Here is a 9159-nt window from a genome sequence, read left to right as displayed (position 1 = left end):
GGTGATGCCGGCTAAAAATGATCCAATTTTCAAGATAGATTCCTTAAGAGCAGCGAACACCGGTCAAAGAGAGTCGTATTAGAGACGGTATTCGGTAGTCGAGCGTAGCGGCGGCCTCGATCCTCGTGGATCGTTGAAATGATTCCACTTATCCGCTACGGGGAGTCCCCGAAGAATCCAATGCCGGTACAAAAGCCGGTGGAAGCGAACTCGATCGCCGCAGGACGCCCAGCTACCGAAGATATTTCATTTACCGGACAAAAACTGCCCCTCTTCCCTGCCTTCCGCTTGCCGTTGCCTCGGTTCGTTGCGAGGACGAGCGGTCTAAGGGAGGAATTCGAATTAATATTCGGCGCTGACGTATGAAATTACAGGCAGCCTTGTCTGCCGTTCCTGTCATCGTCGTTCGCGTTGTTGCTGCTGCTCTCTTGCCGTCTTGACGCCTCTTGCCGTCCCGCCAGGAAACAAATGAGCGACGATCATCCTGTCCACTCGAGACACAATGGGAAACGACCAAGTCCGCTGAAACCGTCTCGGATGCGCTGCCACGCCGCGCCGTCACGACATCCTACATATTGGATAACCTACTGTTCTTTAAAAGTGCGCGCTCAATTTGGCTACCGATTTTGGTATAATGAAGATCATTTTGCCCCGGTTGCCGAGTCATTGTTGTTCGGTTATTTGGTCCACTTTGAACACACGGTCGATGGAAAAGTCGAATGCCTTTCGGTCTTACCTTTAACGTCTAGCCTTCGTGAATAACATTTTGTCACGGCTCGGATAGGGGTTCGACTGTGTGAACCGTCTTCGTTCGTGTCCGAAGAGGAAGCTTCGTTTAGCGAGATGAGATTTCTTTCGTCGTGTGCGTCCGTTTCGTGACTACGTGTCTTAACGAATTATTTATCGACGAAAATGAAACACGCGAATTTTTGACGGATTAGGCGGATAAAATAACAGCAGGAGAGAAGAGATACCGACGAATAATATTCTACCTAACAGACTAAACTTACTCTACATTTATCGAAAGTATTTTTACTCGTGAAATTTCTTGTCGTCGCATGCGCTGTTCTTTCAGTGGCTACTTAAGGAAACATTAGTTACTGCAATCTGTAACACCATCTCACGTGTAAAAAATTTAAAAAATTACACGTAATTTGTTCTCACATTCTAATCTTCGATCTGAAAGATTTAAACCAAAGCTGAAATACAAAGTGGAGTTCGTTTACAAATACGTACAACCTGATTCTGTCAAAGCGAAATTATTACGAAGCGAGAGGGGGGCGGAAATTCGAAAAAACGTGATTACGCCTTTTCCGTGCATCGGTTCGCGAACAGGGCAACGATCTTCCGGAATCGAAATACGAAGCAAAAGAAGACTTCTCACCTGTTGGCCCCATTGTCCGCGAGATAATTTGGTTAAAGTAACTAATCGTTCGCTCTCTTCAGTCCCGCCGCTTATATACTCGATGCCGAACCGCGGCCCCTTTTGTCGTAATTAATAGTCCTCCCCGCAAGACCCTACTGCTTCTTCTCTAAATGATTCTTCATCCATCATCGTGCGCCCGACTTTTGAACCTTCGCCTTTCGATTTCCCAGAAACCGTTTCCCACCGGCGATTGCTCGCCTCGCTCCTAATATCGCGAACAGCGATTCAAAATCCTATACCGAATAACGTCAGCGAATAAATCGACAACAGATCGAACAGGAAATCAATTTCCTCGATTCCATGAAACAACAAACGTGCCGATTTTTTTCTTTCGATCTTTTTTCTTTTTCTTTCTTTTTTTTTTTTTTTTCGACATCGGAGGATCTCGACTATTTCTCGCTTTGTGATAGCTATGGTTTTCGTTCGGCTGTCTTTTCGGTCTTTCATCGTCGGTGCCCCAGAAGTCGTTTCGGTGGATAATATCACGATCTTGAATTCGTTTGCCGAGTCATCTCTTAAGATGATAGTAATTGTTCGTTAATTTGGAAGGAAAGGAATCCGTTTCCATTTTGCGTTTCGAGGGAATGTTGGCTCGGTAGGTAGAAGAAAAAATTAGCTACGTTCCGTGGCAGCTGTGGCGGCTTTTAAGCGACACACCTGCTAATTTCTTCAAATGCCCCGATGGAACTGACCCGCGAGTAATCTTTTTTTTTTAAAAAGGAAAGCACCGCTCGAAAGGGACCGCCGGAGAAAATATAGAGGCGAAAAGTCGACAGTTCGCGGTAAAACGTTTCGACTCGCGGGCGATCGAAGAAAGGAAGAACGAAGCACAGATCGAACGATCGCGTGGATCACGCCGCGGTTCTCGAGTAGTCTAAAATTTAGTTGAAAGCGAAGGTGAAGAGGAAGAGGCAAGAGAAAGCGTATGATGTACGCGCAAGGGGGGGGGGGCTGAAAATATGGCAGTGATTTAAACCAACACGAATCGCGACATCCGCAGGAAAGCAGCCAGGTAAACAATCCGTGTTCTCAGCGGTTCTCGCTAAATTCCACCTGCCGCGTCACTTTCCCCTTGCATGGCGTAAATTTATCGGACCTGCCTCTCCTCAAGGCAACGAAATTCCCTGAAACGATGCTCCGTGCCGAATCCAGAACCGTTTCGTCCGTATCGTGCAATACTCGACACGTTAATCGAAATTACGTATTTCCAACTAACGAGGGAATCAACTTCTCGGTAACGAGGGAATGTTCGGCCGAAAAAGGAAAAAAATACCAGCGTTCATAAAGCAGTCGCGGGCAAAAGTCGTAAATTCCTGGCAACGTATTTTATAAATGATTTACGAAACTCGTATGCAAATGTTTCCGCGCGCTAAAACGATAAGTTACAAAAATGTTGATAGTTGAAATATATCGTCGATTGGTAAATCTGATTCCCGCTTCCTCCTTTCTCCTCTTCGCCGCTGTTTCACCCGTTCGTCCTTTCTCTCTTCCTCTTGTTCCTCTCGCGATCGCGCTCGCTCTTTCTGCCTTTCGACACCGCGCCTTTCCCTCTCGTCCCTTCGGCCCGTAGTCGCGCGCACACGCGAGAGTGCGACTGCACATGCAATCGCATCTCGATGACTGTACCTGCCGGTGATTTAACGACTTGTCACCCACTTTATCAATTTACCGCCGCTGGAGACCTCGGGTTTACGCACGTAAACTGGGCATCCAGCGTGTACTTATAGTTTCTACCCACCGCGCGCAGTGTATCGGTTTAAGTAATGATTCTGTCGTCGTGCTGACTGCCGAACGGTTGCCAGGGACATTACTCACCTATAATCTGGAATCGAACTCGCCGGTTATCACGTGAAATTTCTTTACGTCCGCGTATTAATCAACGCTGATTTCGAGTATTTATCGTCGTCCCTCTTCATCTCTCTCTCTCTCTTTCTCTCTTTCTCTCTATGCTTTTCTTTTTATCGTTCGACTTTATCATGTCCCGAGAAACAATTAGCCGTGACACGGGAAAACTCTTGAACGTGAATCCTGTAAGACGATATTTCCTCCCGATGTAGCGTGGAACACACGAGCACCGTTGCTTCGAAAAATACGTTACAAGAAACGAGAAACGTGGATGTTATATCTTCGGAGGAGCGTTTCAACCGACGAACAGGACGGGCCCAAAAATGGTCGGGATCGAGGAGGAAGATAAGGCGGGACGGTGTCCCTCGTGTTTTCGGAGTTTGCTTGGTAATTGTCCGGGCCATATGCTCGGCCGAAGCTCGCCCACCGAAACGATGCTCGGTGCTCGACCAAGCTCGGGCTTCGGGTCTCGATTACGCGTAGCCTCTCCTCTTAATTACAATATTTAAATTCTCGCGGCCATGTGTTTCCCCGTAGGTTTCCCGGGCTTTATCTCGGACACGGCGATGCGTCTATTTCAGCCACAGGACGGCTGTTCGCGTGGGCACACGCTTTCACGCACGCAAATTGCAAGGGTTACGCGGAGAAAACTGTTGGCTAAACATTCGACGGTTATCGCGATCGGACCACGATAATTCATTACCTTAATACGGCCACATCAGATACAGCGTGTAAGTGGCCGCTCGGCAAAGAACGAGCTGCGTTTCGATAATTTTACGAGCGTCGAATGAATTATTTTTTTCTCCGCTACATGCGATACCAACGATAATCGTCGAAAACCGCTTACAACGTGAAGTCCTACGCGACCGTTGGATAATACAATTACGATGGACACGTTTTAACGAATTGATAAATAATACCCGGATCGTAGTTAGAGTCTATTTAGGTTGTACAATTAAAGTTCGAACGAAGAGTTAATTTTGGCGAAGTTTTATGTAACGTGTTTATGTTTGTTTCGTATAGAAAATTAATACAGTTGTATTATATAACACGATTATACTTGTCGGTGGCCAGTATGACATAATTCGATAAATTTCACGATAAAGAAACTCAAGGAGAAAATATAAACGATTCGCCGAGAAATTATACTTTATTACGCTCTTATCTCCATTCGGCGAATGATATTTGCATATTCTCGTTAAGTCAATGGGAAGGAACGAGCTTTTTCTCGAGGGGTTAATAAAGGCAGGCAACCGGGGTGACATTAGAGTATCGCGGTAGAATCGTCGAATTGGCCGGACGATGATTTGTCATCGAATGGGCAACGATGCAAGCGACAAATCTCACTCGTCTGGCACATTGACGAGCGCCGATAATATACGATACTCGATAATGACAAGCTACCATCGATTATATCGTTTTCACTCCTCGTACACCTGCACGCGTCACGTTATCGTTTCGAAACAGGCGCGCAATTAAAGGATTCGATTAACGATAAACATCTCGTTCCGCGGATCTTACTTTTACGTTTTGTAATTTATCGTATCCTTAATGATGAATTATAGCGAGACATAGTTTCACTCTTGACTGTGAAATATGTCGTTCGATTAAATTTTATTTACAACATCGAAACGAAACGAACGGCTAAAAGCATTCTAAGTGTTTTAATAGAAATTTACGATGCGGACGTGCCACGATATTATTTAAATACGCGGCACTTTGACCTCGATACGACCACTGATAGGTACAAAATAGAGTGGAGACACGGCAAACGTTCGGTCGACGAATTTCATTGGAGCAGAATGGCTCGGTTACCGACCAATTTACCGGCCCGTGTTCGATATTATTCCCAATTTTCGCCAACATGCTGGGAATAGAAGGCGAGGCCGGTTGATTTTTCGAACAGGCGTACGTTTACGCGAGTAAAGTGGTTGCCACGATTACGCCTGGTGATCCCTCGCTTTTTTCTCCCTCCACGCTGGTTCATCCTGTCACGTTGACTCGACCAACTGGTTTCGTCTTAATCTTGTTCGACGAATCTCCGTGACGTCGTGAAAGGAAGATCGTTAACACGTTGCCGAGAGGAATTTCGCGCCACTACTTACCCATATTTCGACGTTTCGGCGATCCATTATACGTCGTGCGGATCGTTGTTGATCGCGACGTTTCTCGCGCCTCTTGTCGACGAATCGATGCTTTTGTCGCTTCTTCGAGGTATTACGACCACCGAATCTTTCGCTTTTCTACGAGCTGTTTACGAAATGCGGCAGCAACGATTTCTGCTCGCAGGTTCTTCGCAGAAATTATTACGCCTATTACGTGGCGCGACGTATTCGTTATACCGGCGAAAGAAGCACCGAAGCTGCAAGATCTGGAAATAATGAAACTTGCCTGCCAATTTGTTAACTGTTTAACGTACCCTCGTAAAATCTGGTATAAATTATGGTTGATCGTCATCGCTCCATACTGATTTTACACTCGAGCTCGCCCCGAGGTTGCGCGAGAGGAATTCATTGGATATTCTTCAATTAATTACGCCAGGCCTCGCGTACCCTCGAGGTTTCCGCGGCTATGCGCCCGATCTACATGCAATAAAGTTTATAAGTATTTCCCTGTTAAGCCTCCCCAATTACCACTGATTTCCTCGTAAAACGGAATCCGCAATAAATAATTTCGTGACGAGGCGATTAAAATACATTGTGCTCGAGGCCGGCTGAACATCCACTTTACACGAGACCGCTTAAAAGGGCATAAGCTTCCGTGCTCGCCTTTCCGAAGTTTAACCGAGGGCATAATGCGTGCTCTTAGCGCTCGCGCGCGCGCGTCAGCGTACGAGCACTCGCGCGAGCACACGCATCGGCCAACAGATAAAACCGGCGGGAGCGAGATGGACGTCGAGGGAGAACACGAGGCGGAAGGTAGAGAAACAAAGAGGGAGAAGGGAGGCCGGAAGTGGGAGCAATTAACGATATAAGTGGTTCGCTGGTCTCGGAACGAGATAACATCGGCTAACTCGAGTCTAGCTCCTTTTCTCGAGACCATTCGATGGGAAGATAGTAAGCTCGAAAGAAGCAGGTGCCTTTTGGACACATTATACGCTGTTATTCACCTCGATCCACCTTTTTTCCCTCGCTCTTTTCTCTCTGCCCTTCTCTTTCTTCCCCGTCCTCTTCTTCTTCTCCTTCTTCTCCTTCTTCTTCGTCGTCCTCGTCGTCGTCGTTTCTGTTCGATCTTCCGCTGTCGTATCTTTCCCTCTGCTACATTTGCGATCGCGCGTTCCCCCTCGATCGCCGCGTAATACGAGCGGAACCTTTTGTGCCGCGTTCGATCCGTTCGCGATTTGCCGATGTCGTCGAAATAACTTTATTTACCGCTAACCGCGATAATCGATCGGCGACCGGTTATTTGCATTTTATTAAATGCCCACCGGTTAATCGCCTTCCGCCTCGCTCGTCTTGTGTTTCCAGGCGACGCGTTATTAATATTAAGTAGACGTCGCGTCTCGACGTTCTGGGTAAGCCAGAGGCCAGCGTACGTACATATTGTCAGCGCTAAGATAGCAGGACGATAATCCATTAATCTTGCCCCGACGCCTCGTATCTATATCTCTTTTTATCTCTTTAACTCTTCATTTTGTCCAATTTGTCGATCGATAAACTGTAATTTCAGTTGCACGCTGCGTATTTGTTACGACACCGATACACATCGTACCGCAGCAAAACGTGGAAAAGTAGACGGACGGTAGATGGTGACGTTCGGATCTGTCGAAAAGACAGAGCTAGACTGTAAATGGAGGATCGAGAGAGAACAGGATGCGGGGGCAGTATACGGCTGTACTTTTGTTCCGGTGATTCTCTTTTGTCGCCCGTTTCAGGATGCAGAAGCCCGGCAAAAGCTCGATTTGACCGTGGGTTAACCACATCCTCTCGCCAGTCCCTTCTTCCCTTCTTCTTCTTCTTCTTCTTCTTCTTCTTCTTCTTCTTCGGTTTCCATCAGGCAGTGTACCTTCGCGAAACGAACCGCGTGGAACCTTCACGCGAAAAAATGAAACTGTGATTTCCTACCGCTTTCAGCTAATAAGCGCATCCGTTCTCGGCCACGGTCTGCAATTATGCAAACCGCGCGCGCGCGCGCGCGCGCTCGCTGCGCTTTCTTAAAACATTTTACGAGGCACACGTTCGGTGCGCGATATTTAACAGTGTGTTGCATTCAAGCCCTGTCCCACGGAAGTGACGCTCGTTCCGCCGGCAAGCCTTCCATAGAAAGTATTATAAAAGGAGAGGAAAAAAAGAAGAGAATAAATATCTCACTTTCCTCGTCCACGCGGTTTCTATCCTTTCACCGAAAGATCGTTAACACCCTATCCGTGACGAAATCTTTGCCTCGTCGATGCGTTTCCTGTCAACTACGACTGTCTGTAAAATCGAGCAACGATCGTTCTAAGCGCAACGTGGTTGCGCTTTCTCAGCGCCAATCCAATAATATTCGCAGCGATCTTTTCGCGTTAACGAACGTAAACGTAAACGTACGCTTCGTAAACGTAAGTAAGAAACGTTTACGCGATCTGTGGTTTACGTTTAAGGTATGTTTTACGGGGAAAGGAAACCGAAGGGGAACCGTTGGGAAAAATCGTTGACGCGGCAGCGGTGGGCCACCGCTAATGGGATCCAAATTAATTTCACGTAATTGGGGATACACGAGAATGCGCGTCGTCCTGACTACCCGTTTTACCCTAATAGGAATAAAATAAGCCCTTATGCAGCAGTTAGCGCTCGAGCTCGCTCCTACATAATTGCAGCGTCGGCTGACCAACGCCGGAAATAAGCAAACGCGATTAAGCCCCGAGCACGCTGTCACGCTTCTCGGGTTTTACCTTCGACGACTAAGGCCCTAGCAAATTACACACCGTGGCACGGTCGGACTGCCGAAAATTCGCTCGGTAATGGAGACGAGACAGCCAGCGTCGTAATAGTCTTTACGCTCGAAATTCTTTCACGCGAATCGCGAATAAAACTTTGTCCATCCAATCTCATTCTGTATACCGTTCTGTGTAGGATATAGCGTTCTCAAAAAGACAAAGTGAAAAAGAAAGAAAGAAAAAATAGGACTCGACACCCTCACGAAGTATACAAAGGTATCGTACAACTTGTAAAAGTTTCGTACGACCGGGTTACGTTATTCGACTATCGCGATTATCGATACGTCGTTGGGTCGTTTGCTTGTTTAGCCGTAAGATGCGAAACGCGATCAAACAATTTACGTAAGTGCGTATGCAAATGGGAATGCAAATAAGCGAGCAGGAGGTGGACGCGATCTCTGTGTAGGCATTAACCCGATCGTAACGTCTTGAAATATTCATCGTCGCGTGAAAAACTGCTCGAAGGGCTTGAGTCTTTCGTTTAAGGGAGAATCTGCTCTGCGCGCGTTACCCGTGGGAAGTGGCGATCGATAGGCGAACCCCGAAGGATCGCAACTTGCAAACGATAGTTTGATTATGGCGATTTACTCGCGGAAAGAAAGAAAGGATGGAACAGACACACCTTCTTCCTTTCGTTTTCGTCTAACGATCCAGTTAATTTTAATTGTAATCTACGATCGCTTCCGGTTCGTCGTTAAGTTTCGCGAACTAAGAAGAAAGTGCTAATTCGAGAATTCAATTAAATTGTATACCAGCCGCCGTGCAAGATAATGCTGGAAATAATGAAATTCGCTAAATCTCCGAGTTACGAGTGGTTGGTCGCGCGGACAGGCAATCAAAATGTTTCTTGCTACATTGCTCGCCTCGATAACATCTATAACCTTATGAATACTAACGAACTTATTACCAGCGAAAGGATAGGATATTCCGTTTAATAGAAAAGATGAGAGAGAAGTAAGAGAGGCTGAGC

Source organism: Bombus huntii, chromosome 4 (assembly GCF_024542735.1).
Source record: "Bombus huntii isolate Logan2020A chromosome 4, iyBomHunt1.1, whole genome shotgun sequence".
Taxonomy (NCBI): domain Eukaryota; kingdom Metazoa; phylum Arthropoda; class Insecta; order Hymenoptera; family Apidae; genus Bombus; species Bombus huntii.
The sequence above is the reverse complement of the archived record's forward strand: the minus strand, read 5'-3'. Positions refer to the sequence as shown.